The sequence below is a fragment of the Lutra lutra genome, chromosome 9 (genome assembly GCF_902655055.1).
Source record: "Lutra lutra chromosome 9, mLutLut1.2, whole genome shotgun sequence".
NCBI classification, from domain to species: domain Eukaryota; kingdom Metazoa; phylum Chordata; class Mammalia; order Carnivora; family Mustelidae; genus Lutra; species Lutra lutra.
The window spans coordinates 19856930-19877198 of NC_062286.1; the positions used below are offsets into that span (position 1 = coordinate 19856930).

At 57.2% G+C, this 20269-nt stretch overlaps 1 protein-coding gene across 2 annotated transcripts in view; it reads right to left on the reverse strand.

Moving 5' to 3' along the window:
- The window catches only part of DNMT3A (DNA methyltransferase 3 alpha), a 98386-nt gene extending 84086 nt beyond the window's left edge, over positions 1–14300 (reverse strand). The window contains exon 1 of one of the 2 annotated variants that reach the window (XM_047744104.1): positions 14164–14300. The gene's annotated coding sequence lies outside the window, so the exon portion shown is untranslated. Of the gene's footprint in view, positions 1–13562; positions 13703–14163 lie in introns of those variants that run through there. The other variant, XM_047744102.1, reaches the window with a different exon arrangement.
- Positions 14301–20269: the final 5969 nt, after the last annotated feature.

Below are 20269 nucleotides of genomic sequence, written 5' to 3' on the forward strand. Positions count from 1 at the left end.
GGGGTTATTCTACAACAAGGCTCCCAGCCTCTCGTACCTCTACCCCCCACCCCAGCCGCTCAGCAAAGATTCTCCACACATGGCTTTCTCAGTCAAAGCCTAGGATGCCCAATGAAAATGTTCTAGAATTGATTGTGGTGACGGCGGCACAACTGCGTGCAGGTACTGAAAACCATCAGATTTTTTAAATGGGTGAATTGTATGGTATATGAATTATAGCTCAATAAAGCTGGTATTTAAAAAAAAAAAAATCCATGAGGGGCACCTGGGTGGCTCAGTTGGTTAAGCACTTGCCTTCGGCTCTGGTCATGCTCCCAGGGTCCTGGGATTGAGTCCCGTATATGGCTCCCTTCTCAGCAGGGAGCCTGCTTCTCCCTCTGCCTGCCGCTCCCCCTGCTTGTGCTCTCTATCTCTCTGACAGAGAAATAAATAAAATCCTAAAAAAGAAATTTTTTTAAAAACCACGATGCCAGTGGATTTTCACGCACAGTAAAATCTAAACTCTGGCCCAGTCCTACAACAGTGGCTCACTGCAGCATGAACCCCCCCTTCCTACCTGACCCCCTCGTTCCAGGACCGGTCACTGTCCCTCCCCCAGCTTATATCTTCCGTCCCCACACTTGTGACTACACTCACACCATTCTCTCTTCTGACATCCCACATCCCTCAGCACCCCCACTCCCATTACTTCTCCTCGACCACCCATCCAGGGGTCTTGCATCAGTTTCTGTTTGTGGTCATTTTGCTTCCCGTGTGTATATGCACGTGTCCACTTTCCCAATCAGATGGGGTCAGAGTTCATGTCTTGTACCTTGCAGGCCCCCCAAACGGCCAGCAGCTGCTGTCTCCCCCTCCGGCCCTTCCCCCTCCTGCCTGCTCCGGGCGCCCCTGGAGGCAGAGAGGACTGTGTGAGGTCACTCCCAGGCTGCTGCAGCTTGGGTCACATCCCAAGCATGTGCTGCGTGCCCAGAGTGACCCCCCGCAAGCCCCATTCTAGGGGTTGCTTAGCAGAGTCCCCCGAGGCACTGTGCCAATGGAAAGGCCTTCTTCGGGGGCTCTGGGCTCCTGCACCACTTTTCCCAGGCCAGGACAGCTCTCTCCCCACCATCTATGCTCAAGCTTCTTCCACTCCTCCCAGATCAAGTGACACCAAGTGATCAGCCACCTGACCCCCTCCCAGGCCCAAACTAAGATGTCCCCCAAAGGGTCCTCAGGTCCTGTTGGAGCACAGCCCCTCTCAACCCACCGCTACATGAACCACCCACTGGTCACTGATCTGCTTTCTCCTCCCCGCTGCCCTACCTGAAACCAAACCTCTTGTGGAGGGGGTCAAGAGGAGGAAGAAGAGCCCCAGATTCTGGGCAGCACCTCGCAGAATCACTAGCTGCTGGCCCAGCAGCCCCGGTGCCATTCGTTCCCCCACTCCGGCCCTAGACTCAGCCGGACTCCACCTCGAACCCCAAGCTCTGCCCCTCAGAGATGTGGGCTTTGGTTTCCCAATCTGCACAACGGAGTAACTAGGAGCCCCTACTTTATAAACCCATTTTAAGGTATGAGAGAATCCGAGTGAGCCGTTGAGCACAGTGCCTGGCATACAGTGGGCACTAAAGAAATGTTAAGTCTTTAAAAAAAGTATTATATGATTAATCAGGGCAAAAGGCCAGTGACGTGTCCTTAGGAAACCTAGACTCTGGCTTAAGACCACACCCACGAGTGGCTCTCGCTCACTGTGGCCTGACCTGGAGTCCCCTCTCGGGGCTAGTTCCCCAGTCCGAGGTGCCCGGCCACAAGAACGGGTTACCTCTTCACCAGAGCCCGGAATCTGTCACTGTGGCCACACACACACGTACACACAGATACACACAGACAGAGGCACATGCACATACAGATACACGTGCGTGTGTACACACAGCCAAATACAGACACACATAGACATGTGGAGACACACATGTAGATAGACATGTAGGCGCGTGCACACACACACGCACACGCTCTCCCACTCCAGGCGCCCCCTGCCCACGTGTCATCCATTTCACCTACACTCTGGGCCAAAGAGGCATTTGGAAACCAGCTTGGGAACCTCATAACCATTCATAACATTGTTCCGAGAGAAAACACAAAACATTGCCTGATAAACAAACATTTGCAATAGAATTCCTCCAAGAGCGAGGAATTGCCTGTGCTAGAAAACTAACAGAGCAAGAAGAGAAAAAAACCGCATAAACTTAGTTTGCCTCTGCAAAATTAATACCAATTACAAAAACATTTATGTGAACTGCTTACCATTTACACCTAATTACCATGCAGCACAATTATGCATACCGTTAAGGGCATGCCAGATTAATTATGCTGTACGTTTCATTTGATTACACCACCACACCCTCAGTCCATATAGGCCCGGCTTCCAGAGGGCTGCCCCTCCGACGGAAGACACACGCAAGACTGTACAAACCCAGAGAAGCACTGGGTCCCACCCTCAGGTTGACGGCAGTCCCCGCCCCAGCCCCTTGCCCAGCCAGAGACAGCCTGACTCTGGCCCAGGCCTTCCTGCCGACATCACGGAGCCGGAGCCCGGGCCAGGAAGCCATCTTCCCAGCAGAGCCTCTTCCAGAAGGCAGAGATGCTCCAAAGGTCTCCCCTGGGCATGGCTGCATGTCGGCGGGGGTGGGGGCGGGGGCGGGGGCAGGAGATAGCCAATGGTCACCATGTGTGCCCGCTCATGAGGAAGCTGTCCTCACTGTCCAGACAGGGTCACCCCAAGCTCATCTCCCAGACCCCACCAGAGCTCAGCCCCCCTCTCCCTGGCACTCCCAGTCGCGCTCCTCCCCGGGGCCGGCACAGTGCGGAGCCTCTCCCTCCCTCGCCCTCTGCTCTCCACAGAGCTGAGGACAGTTCTGTCCCCTCTTTATCACAGAGAAAAGGAACCGACTCCCCTGATTTCCATGTCGCCCACTAGATGCTTCTCAAATACCCCGGGCGGACCCAGGCTTGAGAGTCCATGGAGCGTGTCCCCCAGGACAGGTAAGTCCTCCCAACTGACTGAGAAGACAGGTGGGACAGGCCTCCCAGAGGCAAAGAGCAAGAAGCAGCTCAAAAGAGGAGACAGGGAAAGAAGGGACCCGCACGCGTGTGCCTCCTCAGCACCAGAAGGGACCGTGCGCCGCTGACTGTTAATTCCCAAACACCTGTGAGGTCCACCGCATAAGGATTCTTCTAAAAGATGGGTGACATTAGAAAGTGTGACGAGTGCCATAAAATACCCAGGTTTAGTGCAAGAAGCAGTGTTTCAAACAAGCAAACCCACGCCTGCCAGGTTGCCTCCACTTTGCAGACGGTAAAACTGAGGCGAAGGAGGGAGGCGTGTGTGATCCACCCAAGGGTGCGGCTAGGAGATGGCAGGGCCAAGGTGAGACCCCTGTCTGTCCAGGACTGGGTCTGGTGGCTCTGGCACACTGCCACACTCTGCCTCTTCCCTCAGTGGCGCTAACCCAGCTCGCATCACTTTTCTAGAAGTTCTTCGGAAATGGCCCTTCCTGTGATGTACAGAAGGCTCACCTCTATTTTAGAGAGAGTTTTTGTTTGTTTCTTTTATTTGCTTCCCAAAAACTGCTGTCCCCAGCCTATCCCCAAGTATCCCGGCAGGCCTGCCTCTGAAGGGAGGGTGGACGCCAGCTTTGCAATTCACATACTGTCCTCAGGGTGACAGGACTCACCCCGGGTCCTGCAGCCAGGGAGCCCAGGGACAGAGACTAGACCTTGAGGCTCGTCTTCCTTTTTTTTTTTTTTTAAGATCTTATTTATTTATTTACTTGAGAGACCAAGAGCAGGGGGAGGGGCAGAGGCAGAAGCAGACTCCCCGCTGAGCAGGGAGCCGGGAGGCCAGGTGGGGATGGATCCCAAGACCCCGAGATCAGGACCTAAGCCTCAGGCAGGCAGACACTTAACCTTAATTGCAGAGCTACCCAGGCACCCCGAGGCTCATCTTCTGAGAGGCTCCTGAGAAGTGTGAGGCCCTGTTCAGAGCCCCAAACATCAGGATCCCCCCGCTACTTCCCTCCACAAAAGTCTGCAGGGGTGGCTACAGTTACGGAAGAAAATGTGCCTGCCCTTTTAATCCGTCATGCTGGACCAGGGCCCACACTGGGCCCCCCAACTGCAGTCCCTTCCCCCACGTGAAGCACCCCCAGGGCCCTCCCAGACTACCCCCACCTGTGCCTCTCAGCGGCTGCCACCTCCACCCACACAGCTGGCCAGGGGACATTGCCCAGCTGCTCCTGCCAGCTCTGCTCCCGAAATGCCTCACGATGGACCCCGCCTCCACGCCCCGCTGCTGCTCCCCTTCTGCCTAGGCTCCCTCCCCCCATCCTTTTGTCCAATCTCTCTGCCCAGAGGCCCCTAGGTGCTCTCTCAGATGGAAATACGGCCGGCCAGTTACTCCAACCCCAACATCTCCATAGGCTACATCTCAGCCTTCCAGGGTCCAGCTCCAGCCCCGACATCCCATCAGGTCAGAAAATGCCCTTGATCCCCGCCCCCCACCCAGCTTACTGCTCCCTGCCCTTTGACACCGCCTCTGTCATTATGTCACTGTTGAATCACTGTGTTGTACACCTGAAGCTCATTTCATAGTACAGGCCAACTAAATTTCAATTAAAAAAAAAAAAAGCTCTTCCTGATTTTCTTTCTTCTCTGAATGTGACTTCCCTTCTCTGAGCGCCCGCAGTGCCCAGAGCTCTCTCCAGCAGCCTGTATTCTAGTACTCGCCCTGGTCAGCTGCATCGCACCGTGGGCCTGGAGACTGGCTCCGTCTCTTTCGTCTTTGTGGCCAGTGCCTGGCACACAGTAGGGCTGGGATAAATGAACAGATGAACATTATTTGAGGCTTTGAAGCAGGGGACCTCTGAACAGAAACCCGAGAGATGCCAGTCCTGCCAAGGTGGGGCCCTGGCCACTCACTCCGCTGAAGCCAGCTCTCCTGGAGTCCGGGCTGTGTTGAGGGTGTTGACAGGAAAAAAACCAAAGCAGCGGCTGCCCGGCCCCACTGGGCTTCCCGGCTGAGCCTCTGGTACCAGGCGGGCCCTCAGGCCACCACCAGATGGGTGGGGAGCCGGGCTGAGAGACGATGGCAATAGGCACCACATTGTTGCTGGTCATAAAGCCATTAGGACCCATTGCTCTGTGCCAGCTGCCGGGCCCCTGTGGTCTAGACCCTCCCGGGCCTCCAGGCCAGGGGCAGAGCCGGCCCTGCCAGTAGGCCCAGAACCAGCAGAGAGAGGTCACCGTCTGCTCTGGGCCCAAAGAGACCAGAGGGCTGCAGGAAAGAGGAGGCCTAGGACTTAGGGGACCAGCGCAGTCCCCAGTGGGCATGGACTCTAACAAGACTGAAGTCCGTGCGCCCAGAGGAAAGGCCTGGATATCAGGTGGCCTGGGCCTGATGGCTCACAGACCAACCATCTGAATCCTGACTTTCCCGAGACCCTGAGGCCCCTACAGAGAGGATGACAGACAATATTTGTAGGAGCTGACGGAGCAATGGGGCCTTCGTCGGGGGTCGTCTTGCCCAGTCCCCACAGAAGCCCTTAAGCAAACCTCTGGTGACCCCACTTAAAGAAAAGGTCCCCCTACCTCCTGGCCACCTACTGTGTGCTGGGGTCAGCAGCAGGTGCTTCAGACAGTGTTGCCTTTGAATCGGGCAACCCGGGGGAGAGGCCGAGGCCCTCCCTGACACCCGGATGCTGGGCCTGCGGCACGAGGACACGAGGACACGTCGGGCCCACGCTAACTGTGGGCTAGGAGCGCTGAGAAGCGCACCAAGGTCTGCCAGCCGCCCTGCCTGCCAGTCTCCTCTTGGCCCAGCACCTCTGTCCCCTGCTGGCCGGGGGCTTTGGGGGCCCCGGGGGGGCGGGGGCCGGGGTGGGGGGGCTGCGGTGCAGAGGCACCTGCTCTGTGCTTGCTTGCACAGTACCGTATTTATGCTCCTGCCTTAATCCAGGGTGGGGCAGAGACAGACAAGGACACATACTCTTTCTCGTGTCATGTTAAAGGGGCAGCCTCAGAGGGGAAAACAAACTCCAAGAGGGCACCCATGGGTGGGGGCTGGCGCTGGGGGAGGGCTGTGGATGGGGAAGGTGGGGGCTGTTGCCAAGCAACAGGCAGAGGAATTTGTAGCTGCCTTTTCTCACCTCTCCACCCTGTCCCCTGGGTCACTGCCACCCACTCGTGGGCCTCCCGATCACAGAGCTGGGCGCAGCTTGAGCCCACATGCCAGAGGAGCTCCCCAGAACCCTTTCCATCCCTTCTGGGGGCCTCCTGAAGCCCCATTCTGTCCTCCCTGTGTGCAGCTCCCCACGCTGTTCCTTCTGTGCCGGGGCTGGGTCGCCCGAGCTCCAGCCTGGGACCCGGCCCTGGTTATACCTCCCAGGGAACCATTTGGACCACAAGAACAGCCAGATCGAAGCCTTCTGTGAAGACCCTCAATGATCTGTTTCCCATCCTGGGTGAACTGAGAGTTCAAGTTGCCATCCGACAAAGCTAACTCGGCGTACTGGCTCTGGCACGGACAGGGACTCAGCCAGCTGCCTATTTTCCACTCGCCTACTTAGCCCCAGCCTTTGCTCAGAGGCCTCCCAGCATCCATACTATTCCTCCCCACAGCCCTCCCAGGAAGGACAGGGACCTAGTGGCCCTACCCTTTGCTGTCAGTCTCCAAGCTCCTTTCTTATCCGTTATAAAAAAGAGTCGACCTTCCAGTCCTAGCATAACTCAAATCTTTTTCCCATTCTTATCCAGAAGCTTTAAAAAGTGTGGTTTTATTTACTTTTGTTGTTGTCATTAAGAAAGGAACACATGTGCATTGACATTTTTTCAAAGATTACAAAAATGCATAAAGCATATCAAGTAAAAAGGCCAAGTCTTTCTTGACAGGTCGACTGTGTATCCTCCCAGAACAACTTTTTCTGTCCGTGTATATTTGTATTTATTTTAAAGGACTTTACAAAGATTATGCTCGGCACACTGCTTTTGTGGGCTACCCAACACCACACCATGGGCATTTAACACATCAGAATAGACACGCTTACTACTACACTTCACAGGCTTGGGGAAATCTCAATAGATTTCCCTCTATCCACATATGTATTTATCCTTTCAGAATCTCTAAAATTAATCACATAGGACCATTCCCTCAAGAAGCCCCTTCCCAACAGGTTCTGTTTGCTGGAGTGTTCGAGGATCCCACCTACCAGGCCGAGGCCCTTACCTGCCCCTCTCAGGGTCCTCTGGGGAACCTCTGGGGGGTGGGGGACACTTCCAGAGCCACAGCCTCCCAGCCCAAGCATTCCCTGACATTCACCATGACATAGCCCGGTCCAATCCAGGGCTCTGTAAACCACAGATCTGACCTTACCATCCCGTAACGTCTCTTCTCCGCATCTTTTAACCTGTTCAAGTAAGGACCACTGGAACACAGGGATCTAGGTAATCTGTTAGGTCCAGAACATCCGCACCAACCCCCAGATCCATCTAATTAGAGCAGGAGTCAGAACACCCAAGTTCTGACCCTCCTCTTACCAGCTGGGAGAGATGGTCCACTGTCCCCTCGGTGGACCCAGACAGGGCGGCTAACAACCGGCTCAGAATAAAAATGACCTTGACATTTGAAACAGAAACGGAGATCAATAGGGATGACAGTGAGCAGGGCCATGACCGCAGGAAAGAGAAAATAGGAACCTGGGTATAGAAGTAAATAAGGCTGGGAAGTCTTAGGGGTCAGAGGGAAACTCAGCAGGACAGGAGTGGACCATGCTGAGCTATGGCTAAAAAAAAAATTCCACTCCCTGCAGGGATTCAGTTAGGAAAGCCCCAGACGTCTGCACCTCCTCCCCCGTCGCTGTCCTCCAGACAGGCCCGGCCTGGATGTGATCAGCAAGGGAGATGTGGCCTGGAGGGCCCTGACTAGAGCTGTCCTTGCTGGGGGCTGCCAGGCACCTGTAGCCCCGCCTGGGGCACATCCTCTCCAAACCGGGAGCTCACTTCAGCTGCATGTGGCAGAGGGAGACCAGAGGGAAGGGCAGAGCCAGCTCCGGCAGCCTCCATTTCCCTCCTGCTCGCAGCCCCTTGGAAGAATGTTCTGGACGTTGGGGCACCTCAGCCTGGGTGAGGAGAAGCAATGGGAGGCCAAAACAACGACCCTCCTCCTCCCCATTCAGCCACAGTTGCTGTCACTGGCTGGTATTCCCCTTAATCGCCACAGCCCCCGCCACCGCCCCTCCACCCCCCCACCCCCGACCCCAGGTTTGTGTGATTTAAATATGCTCCATTTCCCTCCACGTTGAGCTCTTAAGCACTGGAGAGTCTATAGAATATAAAGGGACCATCAAGAACCTACACCAGATGAGCTTGGGTGGCCCTTCCCCTGCCCTCACTTTCATCCCCGTGGCTTCTCTCCACCCGGAGAAGCCTCTACAAGCAGGGTTCAATACGATTGTCCACAGACAAGCAGGAGCTACGGAGCACAGGGACCAGTCTCCCCAAATCAATGTGGGGCCTCAGCCTGGCCCCCAGCACCCCCAGGGCCCCCCTTCACCGCCTAGCATCTCCTCCACACTCCAGCCACCCCATCCCCCACAACCTGGCCTCCTCCCCTCAGCCTGAAAGCCCCACTTCACTGCTTTAAGGCCCACCCTCGGTACCACCTCTTCCAAGAAGCCTTCCCTGATCCCCTCAGTTCCCTATGACCGCACTGTCCTTTGAGCACTTCACTTCTTCCTCTCCTGTGACTTCGGTCTGTGGTCATTCATCAGCGGGGCTCATCCTAAACTCACTCTGTGTCCCCTCAAATCCCAGCACAGGGCCTTGCCCACAGGAAATGCTCAGCAAGCACACATGGGACCGAAGAAAGAGCTGGAACTACGAAGTGAGGGATTTAAGGTGAGTACACAGACAACCTGTTCGTTCACAGTGTCACGGCAGGGCCACCCGTTACACTCGCCAGAACTGACTGCCAGGTGGCACTGAGGAGCTCTCCCCCTCTGGAGCTCTGTCAGGCAGGATCAGCACTTTCCTCTGCTGTCCGAGATGGTGCAGAAGAGGCAGAAAGACAGACCAGACTTCTGAATGCGCTTCCCGCAGCATCGGTCCACCCACTGAGCACTGACACTCCGCTGCGGGACCGATGCACACTGTCCCCGGGAAGCCTCACGACAACCTTAAGCACAGCGGCGTCTTATTTCCACGGTACAGGTGAGGAAACTGAGGCACAGAGCAATGAAGTTAGCTGTCCCTGATCTCGCGGCAGGGAAGTGGCTGACTCCAGGGCCCTCACTTCGACTGCCTCGAAACAGGCTCATGTCTAAGCAAGTCACCTCTCTCCCCAGGGGGCTGCACACCGTGTACAGAGAAGTCTCCACACACACACACGTACACCACACCCTGTCTTGCCCACAACACTCAGCCAAGTGGAGGAAGGCTTGAACACACACACACACACACACACACACACACACACACACACATTTCTGACACTTCATGGGTCTGAGACTTGGTTTTGGTTTTGGGTTTTTTTGTTTGTTTGTTTGTTTTTTAAGGGAAAAATAGTCAAAGAGAGACCTGACTGAAAACAAGCCCTCAAAATTTGGGGGGAAAGGAATCTGGCACCTTAATTTACCATGAAAGCCTTCAAGGCAGGAAAACGCAGGCCCACGGAGATGCCCAACCTCAAAGGGCAGGTGAGGGCTCCTGACTGCCTCTACTCCCTGTTACACACCAAGTGGAAGTGGAAACAATTCCCAAGGGCCACACCCCACGCCCCGCACCCCACACGCAGTCAGGGACTCCAGGTCCACACAAGCAGCAGGAAGGGACTGGGGAAAGGCAGGATGGGCTCTTCTGGCCTCAGGTCTGGATAGTACTCCCAACCCCAGCGTAGCCCCACACCCAAATAGCCCCCAACTCAGCTCCACGTGTCCTCAGTACCCACAGTTCTCTTTTAAGCCTAAATTCTAAGGCTCCGATACTAATGGTAACATTTCAGGCCCAGCGATGGTCTATTCTTAACTTACCCATTAGGGAGCAGCTAAGACTCTTCTGAGTTCCCTATATGCTTCCCAACAAAAGGAGCCTTGCCTGGCTACCGCCAGGGAGAGGACAGGGACCAAAACCACAGAAGCTTAGCAAGCTGCCCCGCCGTTCAGCACTCACAGAGGTCCCACTAAATGTCGGATGGGGTACCCAGAGGCAGCCAAGTCAAGGTCCTTGTCCTGCGGAGACCACAAGCTTATGGGAGAGAGCAGGAGCAGGGGACAGTGTAAGTTCCGCAGGGGCCAAGTCACCCTGGGCAAGTATTTTTTAGTTTGTCCTGGATTTCTTGCAGCCATCTCCAGAGGACCATTGGCGGTGATGTGTGACTGTGATAGGAAAATAGCCACAAGGGACTCGAGAGCATATTGTGAATTGAACTCAGGGGGAAAAAAAAAACCTCAGAAATTATGGACACACATGGATTTACATGGAAGCCTACAGAAGGACACACACCTGTGAAGGTTTACCGGGGAAGCTGAATATTTACTCTCTGTGTGGTCACCTGTGACAAACTTCTCTCCCTGCAGGGTCCCCACCCCTCATGCCACCTTTTCCTTTCCAAGGCCCATCCCCCAGGAGGCCTTGCACTCTCAGACCTCCTCTCCTTGGAAGCCTTTCCGGATTACAGCTGTGTGGTGAAAACAGACCACCCCGCCCCCATTCCTGGGTCTGAAATTCCACCACTAGAATCAGAGCCATAGAATTTCAAAGTTGGAATGGACCTCCAAGCTCCAGTCCAACCCCCACCCCACAGAGGAATCCTGTCCGCAGACACCCTGACAGATGACAGTCCGGGTCGTCCTCTCCGGAGCTGGGGGGCAGCCCTTGCACGGTGCACCAGCAGTCCTCAATTCAACAAGGAATTCACCTTTCTAAGGACTGACCTCCCATGGCAGCCTCCCCCTGGCAACGAGGGGAGGGGAGGGGAGGGGAGGGGAGGGGAGGGGAGGGGAGGGGAGGGGAGGGGAGGGGTGGGGTGGGAGGGTGGGACGAGAGCCTGGTCAGCCTGAGCCTAGGGTTATGCATTTGAGGAGTAGCTACAGACAAGTTCCAAGCAGCTAGAGGGCAGAGAGGGAGCCAGGGCCCAAAGAAGTGGGGCCGGGGAAGGGCAGCGGGCAGGTAGGTGCCAGACCTGAAGCCCAAGTTGGTGCAGCACAGGTACGCACACAGGTGCAGACACTCTTTCACGGAGTTGCCTGTCAAACAGCCCAACTGGGCTCTCCTCTGCGAGACCTGGAGGCAGAGGGGGGCCACCTTGCCCCAGAAACCTAGCAGGAACTCCTGACAACCCCAGCCTCCCAAAGCCAGGCAGCTCAGGAATCCACCAGAAGATGATAGCCCCTGCCAGCACAGAGGACAGCCTGAAGAGGGTCCCTCCGCCTAACAGCTGGGCTCCCCAGATCCCACAGGCCAGTCCTAACACTCCAGCAACGCCTAAGAAGAAAAGCTTCCCTGGCTGCAGCTGTCACATCTGCCTTGAAGGGAGGAGGCACAGCAGAGCAGCACCTGATCCCAGGATCCCCTCGCAGCCGGCCGGCCCAGGAGGCTGGAGGCCGGTTCAGCCGCTGGCAGCGCAGGGTGAAACATGAAGACTGAACCGTCCCCCAGGGATGCTGATGGCAGTCTCTGGGCATGGCAGCGAGGGGCAAGCTGGGTCACAGGGCAGAGGGCGCTTCTCGCCCAGGCTCCTGTCCCTGCTAGTTTGAGAGGGGGCGCGTGGAGTGGCTCTGGGAGCGCCCCCACCACCTCTCCGCCGCCCTGCCTCCCCTGCCCTGAGGTCGGAGCTGCCCAGCTGGGTCCTGGACGCCATCTTGGGTCAAGGTGCAGCCACGGGGGTGCTCCCCTCAGGAGCAGGGGAAGAAAGCCCCCGAGAGTCGGCAAGCCCCCCACTCCCCAACCAGGGCAAGACCTACTCAACTGGCTTTGAGGTAGAGAGAGGTGGACGTTGGGGATGGAGAGAAAAGTGGGAAATAACAGAGTGGGGTGGAAGGGGAGTGGGTGCCCCCAAGAAAGGAGGTTCCAGGAAAGCGAAATGCAGTTTGGCAGCCGGAGGGCCGCGGGCCCCAGCGATGGGGGGCTGGGGGAGGCCGGGGGCGGGCCCTGGACCCACGCCAGCTCGGTCCGCGCCGAGGGGGAGGGAGGGCCAGGGCGGCCTGGGGGAGGGGAGCCGGGGTGAGGGCGGGACATGGACCGCGGCCGCCTGCGGCTCCGAAGCTCGGGGTCTCCTGGGGCGCCGGGCCGCCGGGCCGAAGACCCCGATCTGCAGCCTCTGCGAGGCCTCGTCCTTCACTGTGCAGATGCGAAGCTTTCAAGGACACGTCTGCACCGGCCCAGCGGGGGTGCGTGTGCGTGAGTGTGTCCGCGTGCGTGTGAGTGTGTACGACGGGGGGTGCTGCTGCAGGGGGCGACCCCGGGCGCTCCCACCCGCGCCGCTCCCGGCCCTGGCCCTGGCCCGCAGCTCCCATCCCCGCGTTTTCCGGCCCCCGCGGCCCCGGCCCGGGATCTTCACCCGCCCCCGCCCCGCCCCCACACTGCGGCGCCGCCGCCACCGCCACCGCCACCGCCACCGCCGCCGCCGCCGCCGCCCCGGCTCCCACGGCCCGCGGCGGGGGCAGGGAGGAGCCAGGCACGACGTCCCCCCCCCCGCGCGCCGCCCGGCCCTCCGCGGGGAGGTGTGCCCCCCAAGTGGCACTTTCCCCACCCCCGCCGCCCCTCCCAGATCCGCTGGCACCCCGCACCCCCAGCCACAGGTGGCCGGAGGAGGATCGCAGCGCAGCGCTCCTCGGCCCGGCCCCCGGATCACCCCTCGGCCCGCCCCCGGGGGCCTCCCGGGTCCCCCGCCCCGCCGGGCCGAGGAGGGCCGGGAGCCGGGGGGAGGGGCGGGGGGCCGGGTCGTGCCAGGCTGCCATTTTCTGCCGCCGCCGCGGAGCCTGCGCGGGGCCCGGCCCCCGCCCCCTCCCCCGCTCCCTGCGGGCCGCGGCGGGAGCCGATCATTCCGGGTCGGGGTCCGCGCCCTCCAGCGCCCCGGCCGCAGGCCCCAGGCTGGGCCCCGGGGCGGGGGCAGGGCCCGGAAGGCGGGGGCGGCCAGGCCGGGGCCCCTGCGGCAGCGCGGAGCCGGGCACCGCGGCCGAGGCCGGCGGTGGAGGGGGCCCCCCGCGGCATTGTATAGACTTGAACTTGAGCCCGGAGCCGGGCGGGGGCGGGGAGGGGGCTCAGCGCCGGGAGCGGGCGGGACGGGAGGGGGCGCCTGCCGAGCCCGCGGGGACATAAACAAACCCTCAAATCCCCCGCGCCGCCCTGGCCAGCCCGGCCCGCCGTCCCCGCCCGCAGCCCTGGCCCCGCGAGTGCCCGGCGCCGAGTTGCAGGGTTCCAGGAGCGTGCCCCGAGCTGGGCACTGCCCGCCGCCGTGCCCCCCGCCCGGCCTCCCCTCCTCCCTGCCCGCCTCCGGGCCGGCCTCCCGGGCCGCCAGCAGCGGCGCTCATTACCGTGTGGCCGGTAGGGTCGGGCCGGCCCGGCTGCGCGCCCTGGTGCCGCGGCGCCGCGTCCCGGCTCGTCCTCTGCTCTCGCCGCCGCCGCCGCCGCCCGCGCGCCCTCCCTCCCTCCCGGCCCGCCTGCCTGCCTCGCTCGCTCCCTCCCTCCGCTCGCTGTCGCGCTCCCTCTCTCCGCCTCCTCTGCCGGGTCCCCCCCTCCCACCCCTTCTCTCCGCCTTCCTCCTTCCCTCCCTCCGGCCGCCCGCGGGCCCAGGCCTCCGCCCGCTGCTCGCCCCCCGCGGCCGCGCTGGCCCCGGCCCCGGCGCTGCGGAGCCGGCCCGGGAGGCAGCGCCGACTGGGGGGGGCCCCGGGGCGCCGCGGCGGTAGCGGCCTGGGCGCGCGGCCGGTCCTAGCGCCCTCGGCCCGACTTCCCGGCCCCTACGGCCCCGCCGGGGGGTCTCCGCACGCTGCGAGACAGAGGGCCGGACCCCGCATGGCCCCGACCCTGCGCTGGGCCTGGGCACCCCGCCGCGGCCGCGCTCCGGGCCACTCCGCCGGGGGCCTTGCTGCAGCCCTCCCACCCCGAACCCCACGCCCCCGCGGGGCGCCCTGCTACCTGGCGCTGCCTCTTCTCTGGGTCCCCGCATCCAGCACTGGCCGCAGGGACAGCGGCCCCTCCTCTCCCCCGGCCGGTGTCAAGTGCCTCCCCCCAGCAGCCCGCGGAGCCCCCGGCGGCCTTCACCCTGCAGTTCTCCCGACCTCCACCAGAGCCCACTGCACTCTGCCTGCCTCAGCACTGGGGCTAGGGACAGCAGCGGCGGCCCATCCGCACCGCAATCCCCACCCGACCCGCCACCCCCGCCAGGTGCGGCCGAGCGGAGGCCAGCCCACTCAACAGGGCCAAGGTCGAGGCGCCAGGTCCGTCCGGGCCGTCCTGGAGGCTCGGGCACCTCTACAGGATGAATCCCCTTATAGGGGGTGAGCTCCCCGTACCTTGAAGTGTCCAAGTAGAGTTGAGTGCCCTCAATTGGACAGTGGAAGACTGAAAGACTTCATGGGGTGGGAGGTTGAACTAAATGACATTGAAGATCCCTTCCAGCTCGGAGATCCTGTGCACACCTACACTCCACCCTCGCGCTTACTCACCCCTCTCCCGCGGGGGTTGTTCTCATTTCCCAGAGAGTTCTCCGGGCTCCAGGTTTCTGACTTGGGGCATCTCTGTCTACTCCTGTCAGCATAGCCAACCTCTGCTCATCAGTTTACCGACTGCTATCTCTAGGGCTTGGTGCTGGACCCCCTGACCGCCGCCCCCCAGCCCAGCTCTCCACTTCCGCCTGTGCCTCCACCAACCTCTCCTACTGTGAACCCCCAGTCCACTCCCTTCAGCTATATGACAGTGCCCTGAGCTCTCTGACCCAGGACGCTGAGGGCTCCCTTCCCCCGGCACCCACCATCCCGCTTGTGGGCAAGGGGGGGGGCTCCCGGAGACCCGCACTGAGGCCCTCACAGCTGACACCAGTCCTACTTTTCCATTCTTCCCCCACCGGCTTTGAGGGCACAGGAACAGTTACCTAACTGTGACACAGTGCCCAACTTTCATCCAAGAGGGTTTCCTGCCAGAAGCTCACTAATGCTCCCAGATCCTCCAGTCTTCCCCACTCCCTAGCCTCAAGGTCAGAGGCCACTCTCGACACAATCGTCCTTGCCTTTTTCAGTGTCACCCTCACTCAAGGGGTCACCCCATGCTTCTGATGACAGGCCCTGCTCAGAGACTCGTGCTGTTTCTCCCATGAGGACAAGAGCCACAACTGTAGCTTGGCACTTGGCGTCCAGTAGGTTCTCAGTAAGCATCTGTTGAATGAATGCGAGCACGGCAGGCTCCCTGCTGCTTTGCTCTCCACGTCAAGCTGGGCATCCGCAGATACTCTAAAACATGGCCAAGGGGAAGACCGCGTTTAGAAAGATGGCGCCGTACCTCTCCCTTCCTCAAGGGCTTATATAATATTGCTCCCAAATAGCAGCGCCTGTTTCCTGGGTGCCTCCTGTGCGCCAGGCACCGGACTTGGCACATTTCCCTTAGTCCTTGCCAAACTTATGTGGTAGTTTATATTATCCTCCCTCTACAAATGAAGAAACTGAGGCTTAGTCAAAACCACCCAGTTGGGGAAATCGCAGAACCAGGATTCCAAAGCGCGCTTCATCTGACCCCAAAATCACCACATCGCACTTTTAAGACGTTACAGCTGCTCTCCACAAGCTGAAATGCTCAGGATCAAGAAGGGCAAATGGAAGTTTCTACTGAGTAGAACTATTTATGAGGAAGTCATTGGAGGTCATAGTGTGTGTGATCTTGGATATCTGTGCTGCTGAGGTCAAGAGGCCCAAGGTGACTATGTTAGAGGGGTTTTGTGTCCAGTGAGAGGCAACCATGTGGCTTCAGGGTTGGTTCCAGAACCCGGCTCTGACGAGGCTCCGATTGATTTAGCCTCTGTTCTCCTGCACCCCCTTCCTTCTGTCCATTCCCCTGTGGCCTAACCAGAATCCTGGGTGCTCCTAGACGCTTCGGAGCAAGGGGCAGTGTCAGTCAGGCTATGCTAGGTTGTCCCGCAATAGCAAACATTCCCAAGTTTTCGTGACTTAAAATCATGAAAGTTCTATGGAAAACAGTATGGTGGTTCCTCACAAAAATTACATATAGAATTACCATACGACCCTGTAATTCCACTTCCATGTATAGACCCGAAGGAACCAAAATCAGAGACTCTCATGGGCTGCTTTTTGTACACCAGTGTTCACAGCAGTATTATTCGCAATAGCCAAAAGGTGGAGACAACCCAGATGTCCGTGAGTAGACGAACAGAAAAACGAAATGTGGCATACACATACAGTGGAATATTATTCAGCCTTAAAAGGGAAGGAAATTCTGAAAGCTGCTGTAACATGGATCAACCTTGAAGACATTCTGCTAAGCGAAATAAGTCAGCCACAAGAGGACGAATATTGTGTGATTCCACCTACGCAAGGTACATAGCGTAGTCGAATTCATAGAGACAAAGGAGAAGAGTAGCTGCCAGGGACTGGGGGGTGGGGGGTGGGTGTGAAGAGTGGGAAGTTCGTGTTTAGTGGGTACAGAGCTTACAGTGGGTACAGTTGGGAAAGACAAAAAGAGCTCTGGAGGTGGATGTTGGTGAGGGTTGCACAATATGTGAGCGTACTTACTGCCTCGGAACTCTACACTTAAAAATGGTTAAGATGGCAATTTTATGTTACACCTATTTTACCACCAAAAAAAAAAAAAAAAAAAGCATGGCACAGCTGTAAATTAAATCTATTGAATCTACTATAAAAAACCATAAAGTTTCTTCTGCTCCTGCTATGTATCTGTGGCAAGTCTGCAGAGGGGTAGAGCTCGTGAAATATTCTGGGCCCCTGGCTGACTGAAGAGCCGGCCTGGCAAGGAGAGCCCTGGAGGGTATCACACTGACACAGCCATTCGTCCCTCGTTGGCCGGAACCAGCCATGCAGCTCCATTCTGGTATAGGATCCAGGAAGTAAACACTACCGAGGAACTCAAAGCAGGGACAACCAGACATATTTAGCACCCGTGATTGCCACAGGGGCCCCTTCAACTCCTTCCCCGACAGCATGTTCCTCTAACATCGTCCACCGGGGACTCAGCGGAAGGCTCAGTTCCCACACTTCTGACTCAGATGAGACTCTACCCTTGGCCCCCGCACTCTGCTAGACCTTCTGTCCTCTCCATCAGTTGGCTTCTGAAACCATTCCACCTGCCTGCCTCTGCTGCAGCCCTCCCTGATGTCCAGACCTTGCTCACCTAACATCCCGCTGGGTGATGTAAACCCCACAGTGACTCACCACTTGGGTCATCTTAATATCCACAGCTCGTCACACCCACCAGGAGAGCTGCATCACGGACCACTCTCCACGTAAGTTCTTCATCTCTACCAAATGGTGATACTTCCACCTACCTTCCATGTGGCTTGTTATATTCGTCAAGACTCTCAGTCACATGGGACAGAATCCCAGCCTAAACTAGATTTTCAACAAAGGGATTCAGCAGTTTAGAGTTTAGATCATTGGGAAGCCCTGGGTTGGAGATTCAGGATTAGGTAGATCCAAGGACTCAAACGCTAGCTCCCGAGTTCATGGTCTCCATCACTCTTGTCTGCTTCCCATTGTGTTGGCCTTTCTCTCCTCCTTGAAACAGACTCCAAGATGGTGGACGGCAGTCTCAGGCGCACCTTCTCCCGGTTTAGAGTCCCAGTGGAAGAACATTGTTTTCTTTCCCCTCAGGAAGTGCCCTAAAGCTTCTAGGACATGAAACTCCACGTCCTTTAGCAACGAGCCCACCCCTGCATTGAGCCTCAGGGTCTGAGCCCCATAACTATTCTGTTTTGTTTTTCATTGTCACCCTCACTCAAGGGGCCATGCCCAGCAGAAAAGTTCCAAGGGTCACTTCAGTTGTTCTGGCCTTGGTCACAAGCCCACTATGACCCCGGTTCTACACCCAGTAGGACAGCATGAGTCACACGTCCATCCCCGTAAGTGAATGTGGGAGGTGACTCTGGCCCAAGACAGATCCAGCCAGAACCCCATGGAATAAGAGAAGAGTTGTCCGCCAGAGCAAGGGCTGCTGGGCAGACACACGGCACGTCCCCGCATGGCTACCCAGCATCCACGCGCACCTTTTTTCCTCGTGGACGTGCTTTTGAAACGCTCGGCGTACCTGATGGAGATGGTGGTTGCCCCCCATTGCAAATGTGCTACCCGCCACTGAATGGTACGTTTTTGCATGATTAATGTTATGGGAATTTCACCTCAATAAAAAAGATATTTTAAGATGTTCTTACTAAAATGAAGAACCCACGCCATCTACAACTAAAAATGCATTTGATCTCCTTCCCAAAGGAAGATGATCCAAGTCATGACCAGCTCTAAAATCAGGATCTCTGAGTAATGTGCGTTTCTCTCAATGAGGTGGATGTGGCTTCTTCTCTTTAACGGTGGCTAATTATAAATGCAACCACCCCAAACACCAACTCTGTGATGGCAGAAAGAAAACAGGGTATCATCTTCTTCGCACTCGAGGAGAAGGGGAAGACCTTCCAGGGGCTGGCAGCCTGTGGCCGCCACCACACCCTGCTGGCTGGGCTGCCAGGGCTCACTTCTCCATGGTGGGTCCAGGAATTGGTTCACAGTCTTCCACCGCTGCGCTGAGGCCCGACGGGAAAGAGGTCTCCTTTGGAGACGGTCAGCTTCTTAGTGGCACGGTCATGTCTTCCCAAGGCTTCCTCGGGAAGCTTGAGCCGTTCCTGGGTCTGGAGATTTGATATCAATTCCGTAAAGCCCGTCAGCTCATTCTCTGGGAACTCCAAGGACCAGCAAACTGCCCCCACCCCTGCCCCCTGCCTGAGGCCCAAAGGGCTGGGTGGGCCACTCCCACAGCAATGGTCATGAACCTCCCCTTTCCCCTATGAGACCCCTCGGCCTCTACCTCTCTCTCCAGCATGAGCCGCACACTGCGCTTTGACAGATAAAAAATGTAGATATAAAATATATGTGTGTGTATATACATATATACATATATACATATCTGTCTGTGTCTCTACAGATGGATTCCCTTTTTCTGTCCACGGAGAGCGATGAAACCTCCACAGCAGTGAGCACACCTCATGCCCAGATCTTAGTTTCTAAATACCATTCTTGACTAAGAGGAGCTGAGCCTTTTTGGAGGAATGGCAGATGCCAGAGTGGGGTCAAGCAAGGAGCAAGATGAGCCCAGAACATGTCACACTGGAAAGTAAGGAAGTGCTCAAAGAGTGATGGGGTGCCGGGGAGGGTCTCCCACTGGCAAACTATGGGGAAATTTGAGCATCAGAATCAAGATGATTCTAAGAGATTACAACCCACTGAATAAAATAGGAATCTATGAGTCCACACTGCTATAAATAAATGAATAAATTGCAAGTTTAATGAGGAACGTAGTCTCAAAATACTTCCCAACAAAATACTGACTAATTGCAAAGGGAAGAAGAGTGACTCTACAATGGGAAAACCTGAAACACATTCCTTCCATCAGGTGATTGAAGTTAACACCATCCATAATGAGCCACACTGAAATGGCGTGCCAGCAGGCAGGATGCCATGGCAACAGCACGGCACCGTTTCTATGATATCACAGCCCAAGATGCATCACCTGAATCCACTCTTGAGGAGACATCAGACAAACCCTCTCTTAATCCATTGGGCTGCTCACAAGATGTCAGAGGCTGGTGGCTTATAAACCACAAACATTCACTTCTCACAGTTCTGGGGTCTGTGACACCACACCAGTGGATTCGATGTTCCATGAGGACTTCCTGGTTCATGGACAGCCATCTTTTCTCTGTGTCCTCCCTTGGTGGCAGGGACAAGCTAGAGCCCTGGGATCTTCTTTATATGGGCATTAATCTTAATCATGAGGGCAGAGCCTTCCAAAGCCCTACCTCCTCAAACCATGACCTTGGGCATCAGGTTTCAAAATATGAATTTTGAGAGGACACAAACACCAACCCATAGCAAACCCAAAACAAAGGATATTCTTTTTTTTTTTTTTAAGATTTTATTTATTTACTTGACACAGAGAGAGAGATCACAAGTAGGCAGTGCAGCAGGCAGAGGGTGAGGGAGAAGCAGGCTCTCCACCGAGCAAGGAGCCCAAT